Source organism: Cupressus sempervirens, chromosome 3 (genome assembly GCF_028749045.1).
Source record: "Cupressus sempervirens isolate cs-2001-9-10 chromosome 3, ASM2874904v1, whole genome shotgun sequence".
NCBI lineage: Eukaryota > Viridiplantae > Streptophyta > Pinopsida > Cupressales > Cupressaceae > Cupressus > Cupressus sempervirens.
This window is the reverse complement of record NC_143120.1, coordinates 109,197,253-109,218,964: the sequence shown is the minus strand read 5'-3', so window position 1 is coordinate 109,218,964 and position 21,712 is coordinate 109,197,253.

The following is a 21,712-nucleotide window of genomic DNA, read 5'->3' as shown; positions in this document are numbered from 1 at the left end:
AGAGGCCACGGTTGATCTAGATCCCTTTAACTAATATATCAATGCTATCTCAAAAGGCCTAGATATCTGTAAGACTCTTTCATCATCACCTAACAGGGGGGACACAGAATAAGTGAGTGTATGTTTGAGAGGTCACAGTGATCTCCTCACCTTTTCAGGCCCCTCAAGTGCCTTTTTAGGCCCCCAAACACCTTTTTAGGCCCAAATGCCTTTTCCAAGGCCCTATTTCACCTTTTTAGGTCCCTCAAGTGCCTTTTTAGGCCTCCAAACACCTTTTTAGGCCCAAACACCTTTTCCAAGACCTTTTTTTGCCTTTTCAGGCCCCTTAAGCATCTTTTTAAGCCCCTAATTGCCTTTTTTAAGGCCCTAATTCACCTTTTTAGACCCCTCAAGCACCTTTTTCGGCCCCCAAAATGCTTTTGTAGGCTCAAATGCCTTTTCAAGGCCCTAATCCACCTTTCCAGGCCCCTCAAGTGCTATTTTAGGCCCCCTTGGAACCTTTTTAGGCCCAAATGCCTTTTTCAAGGGCTTTTTTTGCCTTTTCAGATGCCCAAAGTGACTTTCTAGGCCCTCAAGTGTCATTTTTGGGCCTCAACTACCTTTTTAGGCCCCATGCACCTTTTTCAAGGCCCAAAAGTCCTGCTTAGACCCCCAAACACCTTTTTCAAGGTCTCTTGTGTGCCTCCTTCAGCCATCAAAACCTCTCATAGGCCTAAATTCCTTTTCACAAGCCTTCTGAGTATTTGTCTTAGAACACATCTAGAGAAAAATCCTAACTTTGGTCTTCAGCTTGTTTGTAAAGGCTATCAATATATTCAGAGTTGTGCCTTAAAATTGGTGGTTTAACATTTCCTAGTTTTTCCACATTAAAATACCATAGCTCTCCAAATGTTACACAGGTTTGTACTCATCTTTCATTCAGAGCCTACACCACCATTCAATCACCCCACATAAGTGAAGGTCAATCTTCTTCTATGTATTTTGTTGCTCTCATTTTCATGGAAATTGCCAACCTTCCAAGTAGTTGCAAAAAATCCCAAAAACATTCAAATATTTAAGAACACATCCAAAAATAGTCAAATATTTATCAAAGTTCCAAAAACGTCCACATCTTCCTCAAAATGCCAAAAACATTCAAAACATATCCAAAAAATAGCAAAAATAGAAATGACATTATCTGACATTTTCCACATCATGGATCATTAGCATGTGCATTAGTCACCCTTTTGATTACCACACAAAAAAACACAGTTTTTATTTTATTATAATGACAACGCAATATTAATTTCAAATAAGATTTGGTGGCTCATTTATTTTGGCCGCTCTTATGGAGGTTGTAGGATAGGATGTCCAATTAGGGACATTTTCACAGACCCAGCTCTAGAGGATGAGGCCCCTAGCGTCAATCCTCCTCACACCCATAGTACATTCATAGGAATTGGAAATCTCCCAATGTACAATTGAGCATTCAGTAGTTTTTTGAATTCCCTATCTACAAACTGAGTCTCTCCTCACTTCTCCTTGGGGAGTGACTGATGATAAAGCCCCATATCATAAGCAGCTTCCCAATGAACTTTCATAGTCTTTTGCATATCCACAAAACACATTCTCTGCTAGCTTTTTTTATCCTTGGTATAGTGATCACTCTGTTGGTGTTTGAAAATGTTACCCATTTCGAATTACCCATATGAGAACAAGATGCATCTAGGGGCAGCTAACTCCCATTATCAACACATCTATTTAGACACCAGGCCAACTATAAGGCATGACCCATCTTCTTCTTCAGGCTCTACAAAACCTAGGCAAGTGGACCTACAGATTCTTTATATGGTAACAGTTGTCAAAGCATACATTGAATCTATTATGAAGCAGATAAAACCCTTATTTATCCTGATAACTCATGAAATAACATCAATCTACAGTAGCTAAATGCAGATCTAAGAACCTCATAAGCTAAGTGAGGGCATTCTAACACAGCTCTTCAATATGAAAGGGAAAAGCATTTGATTAATAATGTTGATATCAGCAAGACCCAAATATGAGCAACAAAATCTAGTGATCCTATTTCTGATCAGTGCCTTATCCATTGGGAAATTAAATGAATTATAACCATACATCTTTTGGAAATATGAGACACATTACTACATCCAGATCCCTGATCTATCCTTCACCTTGTGAACAGACATCTGCTTCAGATTTGAATCTCATACTCAAAATATCCCACCATGAAATCTGCAAACCCTGTGATAAATACAAAGCAATTACGTGGCTCTTTGATCCATATGCAAGACATTTTAACCACATACATTCCAAAATGAGATGCAACCTAATCTATGATCCTTGATCAAAAACTAGAAAGATTACAGATCCATAAACAGGAGACAAGACTCAAATTGAATTTGGAAACCTTTGTTGTGTTTTATTCATTCTCGTTGAAAACGAATACATGAAAGACGTACAAAAAATAACTCATAGATCACCTAACAGAAAAGAATTATTTGCATAAAACATACATGCTGCTCAATATAACAAAGAAATGTTGAAGAATGGAGGTGGAATCACAGTTCTGGATCCAAAAAAGTGGTCTCACAGAATGACTGTAAATTTCCTACCGACAATGGTTTCACAGTCACAAAAAATTGGAACCCTCAAAACAATGAAAGATAGAAAGATATAGCAAAGGAAAGAATCTCGGATCTGATCTTCATGTGACAAGTGTCCATTTGAAATGCAATCCTCTGTAACTGAAAAACTTCTTCCTTCCATCTCCCATTCTGATCTGATCTTGTTTCATCATTTCTGTTACTGACTTGCACAATATCTTTGTTGAAATGATGAAACCTTGCTGAGTCACCAAAATATCTGATTTACCCATTGAAATGCTTGGCAAAAATCGGGTTAAATTGAGTGAATGTGAGAAAAGTGAACTCCAACCGCATTCTTACCAAGTTTTACTGATCCTCTAACTAGATTTTCAATTTTTTACCCATTCGATTAAGAAAGCCCCAAAATTCACATTTCTGGCTATAGCTCAAACCAAGAAGCACCTGTGCAAAAATTGACTTCAAAAATGGAAAATTTGGATTCTTACAATTCCAACGGTATATGATAAGGCATATCTAGCCTCTCGAAAACACCTAAAATCTTCGTTTGAAAAATAGTCCCCTCCATTTGAAAACTCAAACTTGCAACATTTGATTTTAAATTTTGGAAAATTTAAAATATTCTAAGGTTAGAACTTTATATTAAAATCCTTTCTGAGTTTTGAAAAACTTTCACGGGCATCCATTTTGCAAAAATGATTTAAAAAATACTTTTCATTAGCCTTCATAACTTTCCCTACCCTTTGAAATTTGAGGTCAAACTTGGTTTGACCGGCTTAATGACACGTGCCATTCATTGATTGGCTCGCCTATTCTGCATTACCTGGACGCATTGCCACGTGTCATCTTCTCACTAACTTGTTATGCTAAATCTCGTGCATCTTCTACTTGGCGAGTTAGCGAGGACCACTGGATGTGCCACGTGGCACAATCTCATTTCAATCGATCTAATCTTTCCATATCACCTCCCGCTCACTCAACCATCTGCCACTTGGCGCTACTTGATTTGTTGTTGAATCAGTAATGGGACCCACGTTGTAATTTACATTGGCTTTTTTCCCGTCGGGCTTTGAAAATTTTCTAACTAGTCGCTACCTCGCTAGCTGGAATTTCTCACCACTTTCTGGTGGCAAGGTAGCGAGTCACTAGATTTGTGACCTTTCTGGCAACTTACCTCCATGCTAAACCCTCCGCTCACACGATGCGGCACCACGTGTCTTTCATCTACATTGACTGGGTCAAAACTTTCCCACTTTGCATGCAAAACATGGTCGGACCCCACCACTGGGCCACGCACTGCCTTGAAAAGGAAGTGTCTCTTAAGACACATTAACTTAGCAATGCGTTGTATTTAACAACTTTAAACAATTGCCACACAAACAATATGGGATTAAACCTGTTTCCCTGCGACTGTTCCCTTTTAAATGTCTATTGTTTTTTTTAGCGTAGAAATCATAGGATCTTTTAATGTGAGCTTCTCGCTCGATTTCGGGAGATTCCTCTGATTCTTTAAGCGGCTCCTTTTATGGGTGTGTTCATCTGCTCTGAGCTAGTCACAAGGGCATCTTCAATTGTCGACTTCCTTTGAAAACTGCTCTGCAGATTCTTTTGCGTTTAGCACAGACTCCTCCTTTTTTTCCTTGGTGATGACCCCTGTTGTGATTATATCTTGCCACTGCCCTGTGTGGACTTCCTTTGTTCATGGTGTCCCCTATATGGTCCTCTTGTGCTTGGACGTCTTTGAATTGCTTGATGTTCCTTGTAACTGGCGTAGCTACTCCCTTGTCTGCTGAAACGTGGCTCTTTCCTTGCTTCAAATGCCAGTTTCTTCTCTCCAATACAATGGATCTGTTCTTAGCATGCATGGGTAGCTTTCTTGTGTGGAGACGGCTCTGTTTCCTGAGCGTCTTCATGGGTGTTGCGGCTTCTCTTTTGAAAAATGCATATCGATGCTCATAAACTCCTCTTTGCAATTGACGATTCTTAAAAATTATCAATGCCCTTTGGAAAGTTCTACAAATCAAGGAGACACTAGGGATGTTTCAGAAAGAAAAGATCATAGCTACATATGGAAAATTCCCACGTCCAGATCCCATATTGAGATGGTGTGGTAGCTGGCCCCTCAAAATCTACAGGAACTTTGCCGCGATGAAGGTTATAAGACGACTATGGGTTGTGGATGTAATTTCCCTACTGCTGACTTCTTCCATTATGCATTGCAACTTTGATAGTAAATCTTCTACATGCCCTTTTGACATTTCTAATTGGCTTATCCAATGTAATTGATCCCATGCATGTAGACTTAACAAATCTTTCATCACCACAAATCCATCACTTCTAATTTTCAACCCTTATAAAATGACGAGAACTCTTTTGGACTTGTTTCAACACTTCAAGGAGGACATTCACATATATACCCCTTAGGGTATGTTATCTTTGCTTAATGCAATTTATGACATGTTCAACCTTCAACATTAGTCAACAATCCATTTTTTTGTAATCTCCTCTCAAGATTGGAGTTGAACATATTTGGGCAACACACCATATTCCTTTTTAAACTTGCATCAATCTTTAAGAAACAACAGTCTCCTCTCCTTCCAAAACTAAAGTGATGTTGTTCTTTCTAGTTGATCTTTATTCCATGATATCTTGTTCATCTGATCAATTTAGTCGGGCTCCAAAGTGGATTCGGCTAAAAAAAAATTTAGTTTTCGAACAATTAACATCTCAAAGTGGCCTACTAAAACGTCTGACATTAACTGGATTCAAATTTGATCACTGTTCTGCCATTAAAACTTATTTTAAAATATTTTTGATTCACTATGAAAACAGTGTCAGGAGGCCTGTTGCCTGGCTTTAAAAACTGATCAAATCACCTGATCATGCCCTGAAATTGAAAACACTAAATCTCTGCTCCGCATTCTTGCATCCTGTCAGATCTCGTCTCATGAAAAATTCAGGGTCAAAACATATTGACCATCAAAGTCACCCCTTCAGAATTACCTGCACCAAAACATGTCAGAATACCATAAACTGGGTTTGGATTTGGCTCAGAAAACTAGGCAAATGAGCACATGGAGAAACAAAAATTGGGAAGCTGGTTCTATGTCACGAGATGAATACGAATATGCGATTTAGGCTCATGACAAATAACTGGGCACAAATGGCAGATGTTCAAAGTGGGCTACTTGGATTTTGCAGATTGAGGCAATTGCAGAAAAGTGATTTTTGCAAACGAAATTGGCCTGGAAAAGTGTGCATATGGATTTGTCAAGACTTGAAAACTAACACACTTGAAGTATTTTCAATGGACAACATAGGGGTATAATCTATTCAATCTCACCAATCACAGATTAGGAGTTATAATTTCTTGAACAGGGGTTCCAATCAATCTGCAAATACTAACACCAGTAAAACTTTAGAAATTCCATTTGGAATCGCATTTGAAAACTAATCAAACGGATTCGTCAAGAGCTAAAACTTGAAACATGACAAGTCTTTGACATCTACAGTGCAATGCAATAGGAATTTCAACATTTGGATCAACTGGTCAAAAGTTACTACTCGTCAAACATGGCTTCCCAGAATTTTGAATATTTTGCAAAAACATGAAAACTATAACTGACCAACTTTGAGGGATTCAAAACCTAGTCAAACGGACTCGAAATGACTCAAAATCTAAAACAAAGGTTTCCAGGTATGGACACTAGATACTGTCAAAGCAAAAAGTCACAAAACCTTTCTGGGTGCAAAATATTCAATGGAAAACACAGCTTACTGTCACTATTTGACACGTATGCAGATTTGACATTTGCTCAAAACAAGACTTTACCAAATGGTTCAGAACGACAATTGTTCTTCATGCAACAGGTAGACGAGCTGAATGGAAGGTGTTAGAAACATTGAACACCATGGGGCCTTATAGGTACAGCTGGGTACATGTGCACTTAAAAAGCGTTTATAGGGCTCAAATTTCTCAATGGTACTCAAAATTGACCTTGCAATTTTTAGTCCCAACAGTGGCTTTGTCTGGGGATGCATGCCCCTTGCGGGCATGGCGAGATTTCAGATCTCTAGGAGAAGCAGACCACACACTTGAACTTCAAAAACTTCTCTCAAATAGCTTTATTGAAAATAGGAAACTACTCTACTATGTACAAACAGTGCCCTTGAACTTAGCAGAAACTTTTACCTTTGTCATATACTTGATTTTCATTCATGTCTTCATGAGGTAAATTGTAATTCTCATTTCCATTTGTTTCACCCAACGTATCAACATTTGCAATTAGCTCAATAGGAAAAACAAAACCATCATCATCTTCATAGTGCGTATAAAAATCAAACATACTTTCTTCATCTTGCCCACTACGAAAATATGGATCAGCATGACCATAACAACTAATATCAAACTGAAACTGATCACTACTAACTACGTCATGGATTCTTTCAACTGGAAACACAAAGTTCTCATATTCAACTTCATTCAACGAGTTACACGGAGCAGATTGTAACTCACCTTGTGCCTCCGTAAATGAAGAGTATGTGAAATTTGATCGTTGCCTACTTGCAACCATGTTACTCATCAAATCAGATTTATCCTTTGCTGAAACCTCTTCAAATTCAAACAACTGATTAGTCACCAAAATTGAAAACTCATTCTGAAAGTATTGATCCAAACTACATTGATCGCTATCATCTTCTTCATCAAACTGAAAGTTAGAATACACCTTGAACTTATCTTTACAAGACTTATCAACACATGAAGAAAATCTATAACCGGATTGACAACACTCACTGTTTTCCACTTCACGATATGAAACATTAAAATAATGTTCAGCAAGATCAACATGAAAAGAATCTGAAACAGCATTAAAATTTCCTTCATTAACATTCCCTACATCCAACAAATCGTCATGTGCAAAAAAATTTGAGGTTCTATTATATACACCTCCAAAGTCTAACAAAGATTGTTCGGATTCTACCTTTTTTTCCACATCAAACTTTGGGGAATTGATTTGACTGAATGAGAAAGTATTATGAGAGAACATATGAAGATCCTTAGAGATACTTACATGATTTTCAAACTCAAGAGCCAACAAAATAGAGATTTCATCAGAACTCAAGAAGATTGCCTCACAAATCTTCTCCTAGCTGTGATTGTCATCTGGACAACATGAAGAACTTACAATAGGAAGATGATTAGTGTAACAATCTAGAAAATCAGAATTATTACAACATTCTTTCTTATCATGGCAATCATTCCCCTTACTGTTGTTAAAAATTTCTTCAACTTCGTATTCACTGTAACAAAATTTATCTTCTCTTTTATACCCATCCTTTTCATGTTGATTGCTATTACCTAACTCAATAACATTTGAATCCACCTCTTCACATTCGGAAGACATATTATCTTGCTCTACGGACTCATTGTATTCATTACTACCTTGGCTTTCAGCATATTCATTATCATTAGAAGACATGTCATGAAATCTATAATCACCACTTTCCATCTCCTCAATGAATTTTTCGATTTGCAAAATTATTTGTAACCTTATAGGTGCTGGCCAATTGACTGAATCGGGTACTAGAACATCAAGGAAAACACTAGGCAGTGAAGATTCCTTAGGTCTACAATGAAAAGGTATCTTACTGATTACTGACTTAAGCCTTAAATAAAATTCTTCAGCACTTAAACCTTGAATACTTCCAACCTCAATTCTTAAAAGATTGAGAATCCCTTGATAAACTAGTCTATTCAACACAGCAATGTTATTATTCACAATTTCCAAACTCTTAGAATTTGGCAAACTAATCTTAGATCTGAGATCTGACTCCATTATAGAACAAAATTTCTACCTCTTCATTCTAGTGCTGAAAAAATCACTTAATAGAGGCACTGATTCTAACATTTGACTTCCATGAAAAGAAAACATGAAAACCAAAATACCTTAAAGTACTGATGCTGAACTTTGATCTGTTGATTTGGCATAGGCGTAAGATTGGAATTCCTTCACACCATTGATCAAACTTTGTAGAGCCGCCACCTCTTTACAAGAGGAATAAAATAATCACCGTTGTGATCTACTTTTACACTTCAATTCTTTATAACAATAGATTTCAAACAACACTTTAAAACTTATCAAGAATTTAGAATTCCTTTCCAAGAAACTATCAACAATCTCAGAGCCGCCCATACAACTGAACCCATACAACTAAAAGTCCTTCAAAATTTTGCAATGAAATAAACTAGGAACATATTGGTACAGAGATTTAAGAGTCACCACTCACACTTTGTGAGAATTAAAACATGATTTGTTACTTGACAAATCTGAACCAGACCTTCAATGTAGGAGAAACTTGCAAATCATTATCCTCTTGAAAAGAAATTACACTTTATAAATTGATTCTTGACTCAGGACTATCTCAATAGTACTTGCAAACTGAATTGATTGAAGATAGACCTATAACAGTCATAGCACACAATTTTCATCCAATTTTAAAACATATTGCTGATAATGAATAAAGCTCAACTGGGGTGCATGATATTTGAGTAAGAGACCTAGAAGACACATCAGATAACCTACTACTACAAATTCTTTATGCACTTCTTCTGCTGTATTGAATCTCTTCTTTTAAATTCTCAAGGTTTGTCTTACCTCTGATTCAATACAATCCCTAGCAGAGTCACCATTTTTTTGATGACTTGAATGGGCAAAGACCCAACTGAAAATAGGACTGAAATTTTCAATGAACACCAGAGACTCTTGTCCTTTCAACAAAATGGATTGCCATCTTATCTCCCCAGCAGAGTCGCCATTTTGTTGGTGTTTGAAAATGTTACCCGTTTCCAATTACCTTGATGAGAACAAGATGCATCTAGGGGCAGCTAACTCCCATTATCAACACATCCATTCAGACACCAGGCCAACTATAAGGCATGACCCATCTTCTTCTTTAGGCTCTGCAAAACCTAGGCAGGTGGACCTACAGATTCTTTATATGGTACCAATTGTCAAAGCATACATTGAATCTATTATGAAGTAGATAAAACCCTTATTTCTCCTGATAACTCATGAAATAGCATCAATCTACATTAGCTAAATGCAGATCTAAGAACCTCATAAGCTGAGTGAGGGCATTCTAATACAGCTCTTCAACATGAAAGGGAAAAGCGTTGATTAATAATGTTGATATCAACAAGACCCAAATATGAGCAACAAAATCTAGTGATCCTATTTCTAAACAGTGCCTTATCCATTGGAAAATTAAATGAATTATAACCATACATCTTTTGGAAATCTGAGACACATTACTACATCCATATCCCTAATCTATCCTTCACCTTGTGAACAGACATCTGCTTCAAAATTGAATCTCATACTCAAAATATCCCACCATGAAATCTCCAAACCCTGTGATAAATACCAAGTAATTACATGGCTCTTTGATCCATATGCAAGACATTTTAACCACATACATTCCAAAATGAGATGCAACCTAATCTATGATCCTTGATCACAAACTAGAAAGATTACAGATCCATAAACAGGAGACAAGACTCAAATTGAATTTGGAAACCTTTGTTGTATTTTATTCATTCTCCTTGAAAATGAATACTTGAAAGACGTACAGAAAATAACTCATAGATCACCTAATAGAAAAGAATTATCTGCATAAAACATACATGCTGCTCAATATAACAGAGAAATGTTGAAGAATGGAGGTGGAATCATAGTTCTGGATCCAAAAAAGTGGTCTCACAGAATGACTGTAAATTTCCTACCGACAATGGTTTCACAGTCACAAAAAATTGGAACCCTTGAAATAATGAAAGATAGAAAGATATAGCCAAGGAAATAATCTTGGATCTGATCTTCACGTGACAAGTGTCCATTTGAAATGCAATCCTCTGTAACTGAAAAACTTCTTCCTTGCATCTCCCATTCTGATCTGATCTTGTTTCATCATTTCTGTTACTGACTTGCACAATATCTCTATTGAAATGATGAAACCTTGCTGAGTCACCAAAATATCGGATTTACCCATTGAAATGCTTGGCAAAAATTGGGTTAAATTGAGTGAATGTGAGAAAAGTGAATTCCAACCGCATTCTTACCAAGTTTTACTAATCCTCTAACTGAATTTTTAGTTTTTTACCCACTCCATTGAGAAAGCCCCAAAATTCACATTTTTGGCTACAGCTCAAACTAGGAAGCACTTGTGCAAAAACTGACTTCGGAAATGGAAAACTTGGATTCTTACGATTCCAACGGTATATGATAAGGCATATCTAGCCTCTCGAAAATGCCTGAAATCTTCATTTGAAAAATAGCCCCCTCTGTTTGAAAACTAAGACTTGCAATATTTGATTTTAAATTTTGGAAAATTTAAAATATTCTAAGGTTAGAACTTTATATTAAAATCCTTTCTGAGTTTTGAAAAACTTTCACGGGCATCCATTTTGCAAAAATGATTTAAAAAATACTTTTCATTGGCCTTCATAACTTTCCCTACCCTTTGAAATCTGAGGTCAAACTTGGTTTGACCAGCTAAATGACACATGTCATTCATTGATTGGCTCATCTATTCTGCATTACCTGGACCCATTGCCACATGTCATCTTCTCTCTAACTCGTTATGCTAAATCTCGTGCATCTTCTGCTTGGCGAGTTAGCGAGGACCACCGGATATGCCACATGGCACAATCTCATTTCAACTGATGCGATCTTTCCATATCACCTCCTTCTCGCTCAACCATCTGCCACTTGGCGCTACTTGATTTGTTGTCAAATCAGCAACGGGACCCATGTTGTATTTTACATTGGCTTTTATTCCCGTCGGACTTTGAAAATTTTTCGGCTAGTCGCTACCTTGCTAGACGAAATTTCTCACCACTTTCCAGTGGTGAGGTAGTGAGTCGTTGGATTTGTGACCTTTTCAGCAACTTACCTCCATGCTAAACCCTCCGCTCACATGATGCAGCACCACGTGTCTTTCATCTACATTGACTGGGTCAAAACTTTCCCACTTTGCATATAAAACATGGCCGGACCCCACCACTGGGCCACGCACTGCCTTGAAAAGGAAGTGTCTCTTAAGACACATTAACTTAGCAATGTGTTGTATTTAACAACTTTAAACAATTGCCACACAAACAATATGGGATTAAACCTGTTTCCCTGTGGCTGTTCCCTTTTAAATGTCTGTTGTTTTTTTTAGCTTAGAAATCATAGGATCTTTTAATGTGAGCTTCTCGCTCAATTTTGTGAGATGCCTCTGATTCTTTAAGCGGCTCCTTTTGTGGGCGTGTTCATCTGCTCTGAGCTAGTCACAAGGGCATCTTCAATTGTCGACTTCCTTTGAAAACTGTTCTGCAGATTCTTTTGCGTTTAGCACAGACTCCTCCTTTTTTGCCTTGGTGATGACCCCTGTTGTGATTATATCTTGCCACTGCCCTGCGTGGACTTCCTTTGTTCATGGTGTCCCCTATATGGTCCTCTTGTGCTTGGACGTCTTTGAATTGCTTGATGTTCCTTGTAACTGACGTAGCTACTCCCTTGTCTGCTGAAACGTGGCTCTTTCCTTGCTTCAAATGCCAGTTTCTTCTCTCCAATGCAATGGCTCTGTTCTTAGCATGCGTGGGTAGCTTTCTTGTGTGGAGACGGCTCTGTTTCTTGAGCGTCTTCATGGGTGTTGCGGCTTCTCTTTTGAAAAATGCATATCGATGCTCATAAACTCCTCTTTGCAATTGACGATTCTTAAAAATTATCAATGCCCTTTGGAAAGTTCTACAAATCAAGGAGACACTAGGGATGTTTCAGAAAGAAAAGATCATAGCTACATATGGAAAATTCCCACGTTCGTATCCCATATTGAGATGGTGTGGTAGCTGGCCCCTCAAAATCTACAAGAACTTTGCCGCGATGAAGGTTATAAGACGACTATGGGTTGTGGATGCAATTTCCCTACTGCTGACTTCTTCCATTATGCATAGAAACTTTGATAGTAAATCTTCTACATGCCCTTTTGACATTTCTAATTGGCTTATCCAATGTAATTGATCTCATGCATGTAGACTTAACAAATCTTTCATCACCACAAATCCATCACTTCTAATTTTCAACCCTTATAAAATGACAGGAACTCTTTTGGACTTGTTTCAACACTTCAAGGAGGACATTCACATATATACCCCTTAGGGTATGTTATCTTTGCTTAATGCAATTTAAGACATGTTCAACCTTCAACATTAGTCAACAATCCATTTTTTTGTAATCTCCTCTCAAGATTGGAGTTGAACATATTTGGGCAACACACCATATTCCTTTTTAAACTTGCATCAATCTTTAAGAAACAACGATCTCCTCTCCTTCCAAAACAAAAGTGATGTTGTTCTTTTCGACCGATCTTTATTCCATGATATCTTGTTCATCTGATGAATTTAGCCACGCTCCAAAGCGGGTCCGGCTAAAGAAAATTTAGTTTTCGAACAATTAACATCTCAAAGTGGCCTACTAAAATGTCTGACATTAACTGGGTTCAAATTTGATCACTGTTCTGCCATTAAAACTTATTTTAAAATATTTTCGCATCACTGTGAAAACTGTGTCAGGAGGCCTGTTGCCTGGCTTTAAAAACTGATCAAATCACCTAATCATGCCCTGAAATTGAAAACACTGAATCTCTGCTCCGCATTCTTGCATCTTGTCAGATCTTGTCTCATGATGAATTTAGGGTCAAAAGATATTGACCATCAAAGTCACCCCTTCAGAATTACCTACACCAAAACATGTCAGAATACCATAAACTGGGTTTGGATTTGGCTTGGAAAACTAGGGAAATGAGCACATAGGGAAACAAAAACTGGGACGATGGTTCTATGTCACAAGATGAATATGAATATGCAATTTAGGCTCATGATGAATAACTAGGCGCAAATGGCAGATGTTCAAAGTGGGCTACTTGGATTTTGCAGATTGAGGCAATTGCAGAAAAGTGATTTTTGCAAACGAAATTGGCCTGGAAAAGTGTGCATATGGATTTGTCAAGACTTGCAAACTGACACACTTGAATTATTTTCAATGGACAACACAGGGGTATAATCTATTCAATCTCACCAATCACGGATTAGGAGTTATAACATCTTGAACAAGGGTTCCAATCAATTTGCAAATACTGACACCAGTAAAACTTTAGAAATTCCATTTGGAATCGCATTTGAAAACTAATCAAACAGATTCGTCAAGAGCTAAAACTTGAAACATGACAAGTCTCTGACGCCTACAATGCAATGCAATAGGAATTTCAACATTTGGATGAACTAGTCAAAAGTTGCTATTCGTCAAACAGGGCTTCCTAGAATTTTGAATATTTTGCAAAAATATGAAAACAGTAACTAACCAACTTTGAGGGATTCAAAACCTAGTCAAACGAACTCAAAATGACTCAAAATATGAAACATATATTTCCAGGTATGGACACTAGATACTATCAAAGCAAAAAGTCACAAAACCTTTCTAGGTGTGAAATATTCAATGGAAAACATAGCTTACTGTCACTGTTTGACACTTAGGTGAAGATGCAGATTTGACATTTGCTCAAAACAAGACTTTGCCAAATGGCTCAGAATGACAATTTATCTTCATGGAACAGGTAGACGAGCTGAATGGAAGGTGTTAGAAACATTGAACACCATGGGGCCTTACAGGTATAGATGGGTACATGTGCACTTAAAAAGCGCTTATAGGGCTCAAATTTCTCAATGGTACTCAAAATTGACCTTGCAATTTTTAGCTCCAACACACTCATTGGGCCACATCCTGCTCCTATTGCATTTGATTAGTCAAAATTCTCCAGTGCTCTATATCCACTTTCACCTCACACAATCGCTATTGTAACTATCTCACATTTGACTCACTCAATGCTAATAATTCTTGCAACTACAATAATAGGGTGTTTGATTTTGTGTTTGCCTCCCTAAACGACTCAAGCTGCACTTGCAATGACACTAGTTCATTCTACGTGCTTTCCAAACCCACTTGTGTAATCCTCAGTGACTCCTGCAATCTTTGTGTTGGTGATCACTCTACCAATAGACCCACATCATTTCCTTCTGCCCTCAAATATTCCACTCATATTTTTGCTTCTAATAACTGCACCCAATCTCACTTAGAATTGACCACTACTTGCAGTCATTTTGCTTCTGTCTACACTCCATCCTCATGAGCTTTCTCCATCAATCCTAGCAAAAATGAAACTTCTCACCCTATATTATCCGCTCAAAGTCTCTCTATGGCCAACATTTTGTGTAGGTCCTCTGCTTCACTTATCCCCTACGTTCCTCCCACCACCTTTGGTAGTGGTTCCACCATGCTCAATCCACCCACCTCCTCTTTTGTTGACTTTTTTCCTAGAATCCCAAGGCTAATCAAATGACTTCCTACACTCATCACCTCACCCATGCTGACATCTTCTACCACTCTCTGAGCTTCTCTTGCAGTCTTCTCTAGAGAGTCCATCTCCCCTACCTCTGTCATTGCTTATGACACACTCTTTGTCACCCTAGGAAAACTGTTCTCCACATATGTCATTGGTTCCTCATCCAATACCACCTGCAAATCATGTTGTGCTATGCTCCTTGACAACATCATTAATGTTGACAAGGACATTTCTTCCACCCTTCTTCCTAAACCCTTAGGTTGTGCTTGTGTCATTCCTTCATGACTTGATTCACCTCACTTATGTACTAGTGCTTGAAGTTCAGACTGATACATCAGTTTCCTAGAGGTCTACCGACTAATTTTTTCCCTTTGTCCTTGCCTTAGCCATCCTCCCTAGCTAACATCACCCTCCTATTGTGACTGATCTAGTGAGCCCAACATAATTTTACTTACACATTTCCTTGGACTTTCCAATAACTCAATGGGTGCACTCTTCCCTTCACCGTGCTTCATTTTGTTCACATATTATCCACCTATTTATGGTCATCACTCATTGCACCTCACACTTCACTAACCTTTCCACATGTCCACTCTCTGCATCTTGCCACACCGGTACCAAGTACACTTACCACTCAGCTATGACACTTAGGTACCTTGATCCACACCAACACATATCTTCCACCATGATCACTAGATCTCGTTGCCAATCACCGCTGACACATCCCATGTGTTGTTGCTAGACTTCTACAACAATCACTTCTAGGAATTGAACTTGACACTATTACACACAACTATCAACACCACTAATCCATAAATAATGGGTTTTCCTAATGTTATGAGCTTCTATTACCTCGATGATGTACTTAACTAGAGGTACTAGGATGAAGTCATGATATTTTATTTACCTTTGGTTTTTTACTATTTTTCTCCTATCATCCATTGATTTTCTACATCATTGGTGACCACTAGTAAGTGCCTCCTCTCATCTAGAAGGCCATGTGTACCTCAACCAATTTTGTATGATATCTTAAGTGAGGCTCTCTATCTAACATGTGACTATTTGCATGCCTATTTTCCTGTACTGCAACTATAACTTTTGTTCTTAATAGTTGTTATATCTTTCATGTACATTGCATGTTTTTGGTGGTACTTCTCAGCGTGATACAATATTCATATCACCATAGCTAAGTTAGTGATGGTTGCATTAGGTCACATTTTACTAAATTCTCTATGATGACAATTAATTTACATCTATTTACAAAAAAGTGACATATAGTTGCATTCATTTAGATTGCATTTTCATCTTGGGTTCCTTGAAAACAAATAGTTTGCTCAAAATTCAGACAAGCTTAACAAACACCATTCAACAAAAAGACTACACAATTTGAGAAAAGCTATCAAATAGTAGAATAAAAAACAACTTACTCGTGCATGATTAACACTCAATTATTGTGGAATTTTTCTCATCCCAACACTATCACCTTTCATCACACTTAATTCTCACATCTCATTTATTCTACCTATTGTATTATGTGACCTTCGAATCTCCAACAATTCTAGTCAATATTTTCTCCTATTTTCACCTCATACTTCTTTACATGACATTTTCTATTACAATGTGTGACCTTTGAAACTCACCCAATTTTGGCCACTATGCATTACACCATTCATCATATTTCATGCATTTGTTATTTCACCTATTCTTACTTGTATTTCAAGTTTCATTTGTGACTTTTAAATCTTAAATGTTGAGTCCCATTCCTTCATGTCTTTTCATCTCTAGCACAATAATTTCCTTCCATTTTTCACTTTCATTCATCTCATCTTCCCTCTTCTATTTTTATCTCATTATTATCATCTCATATTTCATTGCATTTTCCCACATTTCACTCCTTTTTTTTCCCCATTTTATTTCATTTCATTTCACTTTTCATTTATCATTTCATTTCATCATATTTCACCTATCACATCATTTCACTTATCATTTTCCATCATTTCATTTATCATTCTTTCTCCCTTCATTTATCATATCGTTTCATTGTCTTTTACCACATTTTTTCATGTTTTGTTTGCTCATTTTTAATTTCATTTCCCATTTCATCTAATCACATTACCTATTTTTTATCACATTACATACCATTTAAACATATCCTACCATCACATTTCACTTATCATTCCATTTTCCATTTTTCGTTCATCCATCATTTAATATTTATACACATCCTTTCATGTTATTGCATTCCATTTATATAGTTCATTGCTCACATTTCATTTATCATTCTATTTCATTTCATTCATTACAACTTTTCACATTTCATCTACTCACATTTTATTTATCATTCATTTCATTTCATTTTATCACATTACATTTCCTTTTATCACATTTTCATTTCATTACATCACATTTTATTTATTACAATTCATTAAATCACAATTCATTCATTACATCACATTTCATTACATCCTATTTCATTTCATTACATACCACATTTCATTTACACATATTTCATTACATTCATACCATACCATTACATTTCCATTCATCACATTTCATTTCATTTATGCATCTCGTTACTTGACATTTCATTCACACATCTCATTAGCACATTTCACTCATACATGTCATTTAACTACTTCATTCACTATCCATGTATCATGCTATTTTGTATACTACATTAATCATCCACAATGCATCAACATCTATAACTCTCATATCACTCAAATCATAACATCACATACATGCATCCATCCATAAAGTCCATGATATAAAAAGTGCACAAGTCCGAACATCAACAAGCTCGCATTACCCATAAATCAAAAAGATCAAATCATCAACATCAAAAGATCATCAACATGAATATCAACAAGTCCCAACATATATCAACATGCACATTAAAAGGTCACAAATTACATCCATGTGGACATCAATAGGTCCTCATCAATGATACACATGATATATCAATAAAAGTGCAATATACAATGATACAAAGATCAACCCTATGTCTCACAATCTTCATCATCTATTTGTGTTTTCTCTATCAATCCCTGATCACTGGGGGCACTCGTCTCATCTCAAGGAGCCTACTTTATCACACATTTCTTCACTGTGATATGTATGGCTATGGTCATCTGACTAGTCATAACACCATTTGTCCTCAGTGGCAGTGGTGGTGGTGGTGGCCTCAGTTTCATTGCAATAATAAAAGCCTATACAATACTCATTTGTCCCTCCATGGCAGTCATCTGAGTCTCTATATTTGATGACCCAACTGGCCTCTTTGGTGGTAAATGCTCTTGTGGTGGTACCCATTCTTGCCCTTGTGGGTGTGATCCATGTGCACCTAGAGTCAAAACCTATACCCACAGCCTCTATCGCCAAATAAACTACACATCATTAGGTAACCTAGCCCTAACTTGCTTTATCCTACTCTAACTCACATCATTTTCCTACTAACTAGACCTCAAACCACTACCTATACATCCCCTCATCCTCACCCCACCTTGGTCATAGATTCCTCTATGTCTCTCTACTAGCCTCTACACTAGGCCCCATATGATAACCCTCAGTGATGGTAATACTACTATTTTCCCTCACCCTCCATATCTCTCACATATCCTTGCTCTACCCCTGGCCATGCCTCCAGCTCGATGCCAAACCCTATCTCTCCCTTGTCCACCCTCTTCATCCACATCATCCCCTCCGCTTGACTAATCCTCAATCCTAGCTATCAACTCTATAGGATCTTTATATCTCAAGAGTGGATACTTATGACACCATTGTGCATAATGTCCCTCTATCCCCATGTCCACCTCCTCATCTCTCAATGCCCATACCTATGGTGTCTCTATCATCTATAAAAATGCTTCACAACAAACCTCGTACTCCAAGGTTGGCCCCCACACTAGCCTCTCTGACTAAACTTGTGCATAATGTGTTGATCCCTGTGGCATGCCCTTCCACTGACCAAATTGTTTCACTACCCTCCTAAAGAAAAACCTCTAGATCATTGTGGTAATCTAGCCAAATAAAAATATTAGACAAAAGAAGTATATCATTTCATCATCATCCTTGGCCCACACCTCAGTAAACCTATATGACCTCTAGACTACCTCATCCATATCATCCAACATCCATCACTAATACTCTATCTTGCCTAGATGGGCTACATGATCACACCTAAATAAATATATATTTATGGCATCTACTATGGCTGTTGACGCACAAATATCAAGCAAATAATAGGAAAGTGCTCCCACATCCATATTTGTAATAAGACTACACCTGCTGCTAGTGATGAGGCACTGAAATACACAACCTAGTGCAAATCATGATATAAATGGGCCAATATGTAGCTACCCCATGCAAACTTCTGTGGTTGATCAATCATGTCCTAGATAATCTAACACCATCCCACTAGACATCCTCATCCTCACCTATCCAGCAATAAAAATCCAACTATCAATTCAGCCAACACAAAAGGCAATGGCTCATGCTCCAACATCTAGAACCATGATACACTGTCATTACCGATATGTTTTCATCACCGAATACATCTCTAAATGTAGTACCATTGAAAATTTGATCATAGTAAACAAGATCTCCCATGGTTAGGATCCACAATATCCAATATACATCCTCGGGAGTCACAGTCATCTCTCCCATGGGCATGTGGAAGGTGTTGTGGTCCGAGTGCCATCGCTTGGCCATAGCTCTCAATAGCCCTCTATTCATTCAGAACTGGGGCATCTGTAACAAATAGGTGAATCCACATCTATCAATCACCTATCAATCTAGGATGAACAATCTACCAATCAACTCCAATGGTCATGGGTACAATCCCCACGCCATGATCTTGTTCCCATGTACCTATTTCATCAAGCAATCAACCAACATCATCAGTTTTTCTCATAAGTGATCATCATACATCAATCAAATGTCAACATCTAGCTACTTAGCTAATAGTTCTATCTTGGACCTATTACTTGTCCTACTATATATCCTGAGATTGACATGTTTATTTTCCCTATTATGTATCCTGAGTGGGGCATCATTTTCTATCTATCTAAAATTGTTAGATTGATCCTAAGACATCACTTTGCGACTACCTAATTCCTATTTTTTGTTCGTTACAACAGGTTATTTGATTAGGAAAACCCATACCCTAGCATTTTGTGTATCTTATGCTCAATAAATGCTCCACAATCATTTTTTGCTATCAAATCATCATTAGCACCATTCCTCCATACAAATGCACTAGAGGAATGATTTGCACTATTACCTGACCCATAGGTGCTAGTACATCAATCAAATGCACTATAAAAATCATATGCACCAATACACTTATTAAAATAGCCACTATGCTAAGCGGATGTGCTATTCCACATGAAAGTGCTACCAAAGGATTGGTATGTTCTATTTCCACACGTAAAAGTGTTATTAAGGTAAAAGTGCTAAACAATTTCTTGTATGCACTCTAATATGACCTATCAACATGACCCTATTGACCTGACACACCCTAAAAATCAAACACACTAATCTATGTTTCATATGTGCTACCAGATACATAATAGGTGCTAAAACATTAAAATGTGCTAAAAAAGCACACGTATACACTATTGTTTTTGTGTATGTGTTAATCCACTATAAACCTAGGGTTTCTTATGCGTTATTTCACTATGCAAATTCACTATTCTATTTGGTGGATGTGCTAAAAGATTCTAAATGTGCCAAAAGAAATAATAAATATGCTAAAACACCAAAAATACCACATTCATGATAGAAATCCATGCAAAAATCAAAAAAATCATGACAAAATTTAAAAATCCTAAAAATAGAGGATCTCAATGATTCACTGGGGCATCGTAGTTAGTTGGATGCTCGAACCTGCAACCCCTCTTGAATCTATGGTCCCGTAAAGATACCACCATCCTCACTAGCTTAGAGCTCCAAATCACCAAAAGTCAAAAGGAGTGTGAAAATGACATGGGTAAAAGGTCTTTTGACCTATTTAACCCTCCTTAGGGGCATTTATATGACATTTTTTTTGCCCTATTCACCCAAATTAAAACTTTTTCACTCATTTTCTTGAATTGGGTATTATTCTAAACCAACTTGATCATCCTCATCTATCCATTATCCATATTGTCAGAAATAAAATTGGAATATTCCTCTTTTGCACATTCATTTTTTTCCAATTTCATTTCTAAGGGGGCAATATACCAGGGCATCAAAAAAATTCAAATATAAAAAATGTGCTACCCTAGCCAAAATTTTAACATTAAATCAAACTGAGACATCCAACCAAGTCATCCTAAACAAATAATTTTAAAACGTCAACATTGAATCAAACATCAAAATCAGACATCAAATCACCGACGATCAAAAAAACAATTTTAGCAACTAGACATATATCAACCTCAAGTCAGAAAATACCACCAATCAGATATTTAGTCATTAGAATTTGACCTAAAATCAAAAAATCAAACAATCTTTGAACTAATAAACTTTGCATATTAGCTCAAAGAGGGGCATTTGTAGACACCCAAAAATTGGCTAAGACCTAAAACAACACAATTTTGATCAAACAAAGAAAAATTAAAGATAAAATTAGAGGAAAACAATATATTTTTAAATCAATCATTACATTAGCTCATTAATCAATCAAACCA